Source organism: Stenella coeruleoalba (assembly GCF_951394435.1).
Source record: "Stenella coeruleoalba genome assembly, chromosome: 5".
NCBI classification, from domain to species: Eukaryota; Metazoa; Chordata; class Mammalia; order Artiodactyla; family Delphinidae; genus Stenella; species Stenella coeruleoalba.
The window spans coordinates 48421840-48423743 of NC_137150.1; positions in this window are offsets into that span (position 1 = coordinate 48421840).

Sequence of the window (1904 nt, forward strand, 5' to 3'; positions counted from 1 at the left end):
CTGAAGCCTGGAAATCTCCGCATTCTAAGTGGTCAGTAGCTGAAGACTGAGATGTTTAAGATGTTTAAAAGCTAGATTTTGTAAAATAAAATTAAGTGAGCCCTTTTCAGGGTCTGCAAAAAAGACAAATACCACCAAAGATCCTGGAACTTTTTTGGAAGCCATGGTTACCAATGTTAGGAAAAGATGGCAGTATTCAGATTTGGGGGCTGTTATAAGTTAGACAAACTCTGGGAGAGCAAAATAGAGTTCCAAGACCTTAAGAATCAAACCTTTGGAGGTTCAAATCCCAGTCCTACCTTTACCAGCTCTGTAACATTAGGTAAGTTACTGAATGTCTCTGAGTCCCCATTTTCTCCTCTGTATGACGGGGATAATTATGTATATCTTACAAAATTATTGCAAAGATTAAAGATAATATATACAGGGGCTTCCCTGGCAGCACAGTGGTTAAGAATCCGCCTGCCAATGCAGGGAACATGGGTTCAAGCCCTGGTCCGGGAAGATCCCACATGCCCACAAGCAACTAAGCCCGTGCACCACAACTACTGAGCCTCCGCTCTAAAGCCCGCAAGCCACAACTACTGAGCGCGTGTGCTACAACTACTGAAGCCCTCACGCCTAGACCCTGTGCTCCGCAACAAGAGAAGCCACCACAATGAGAAGCCCGCACACTGCAACAAAGAGTAGCCTCTACGAACAGCAACTAGAGAAAGCCCACACACAGGAACAAAGACCCAACACAGCCAAAAATAAATAAATAAATAATATTTTTAATTATGAAAAAAAAGATAATGTATACCAAGTGCTTAGTATTTAGTGCCGGCTACATAGTAGAAATTTAACAAATGGAGCTATTCAGAGCTCCAAGCTCTAACATTTGTAATTTGGCACAATGAAAAGGCTTATAATGTGTGTGCATGTGTGTGTGTGTGTGTGTGTGTGTGTGTATGTCAGGGATCTTGGACATTGCCCTTCCCTTTCCCATCTGTAATGAGATTTTTTTTTTCTTTTCTCAGCAGACTGTCCCCTCAAATAGCTGAAGCCTGAGACATTTGATATATATAAAACTGGCTGCTGCAACTAGATCTTAACACTGCAGTTTGAATGGGTACCAGTGTGTGTGTGTGGTTGGATTTTTAGCTACATATTTTTAAGGGATTCTTGTGTACTTGCGCCTGCTCTCTATATGAATCAGGGTTATACCCCGGTCATCCCAAACAGACAGAGTCCTGACCTTGTGCCAGACAGCCTGAGGCAACAGGACCTGGGCCACATGATGAGGGCCCCTGAGAGTCACTGACAGAAACATTGCTTCTCCCTTAGCCATGTGATTGCAAGTCTTTCAGGACAATACATACAAAGTCATCATTTGAAGATGTCTAGTGTGTCTATGTTACCATAGTCTCTCCCTGTGAGATGGAAGCCACACAGATGATTCAAATAGAGAGTGGGTTTTAATGGGATTAGTAAGTGCTTTCTCTTTTTTAAAAAGTTTTTTGTTTACTTGATTTTTTTGTTTGTTTAGTGTTTTTCAATTTTGGTTTTCATGAATCTAGCTGTTACCCTTACTTTCAATACATGAAACTATTGATTAAGTCTAGATCCCTGCCAGGAAGTAAAAGATCTGTGAAATTTACATACGCAGTACTTTAAAATTCTTTACTCAAACCAATGATTATGGTTGACATGAGAAAATATAGACATCATCAAAGTACATTAATTTACTTAATGTATTAATGTACTTTTAAACTTATAGATATAGCAGATTTTCCACATCTTTTAAAGCACAAACTATAGGACCCATGCTGAAACAGCTTATAAAGGAGACTGCCATGTAACAAGATCCTCGGTACTCAGTAACTTAATTCCCTTGACTTGGGTCCAAGGCAGTCCTGGTTACC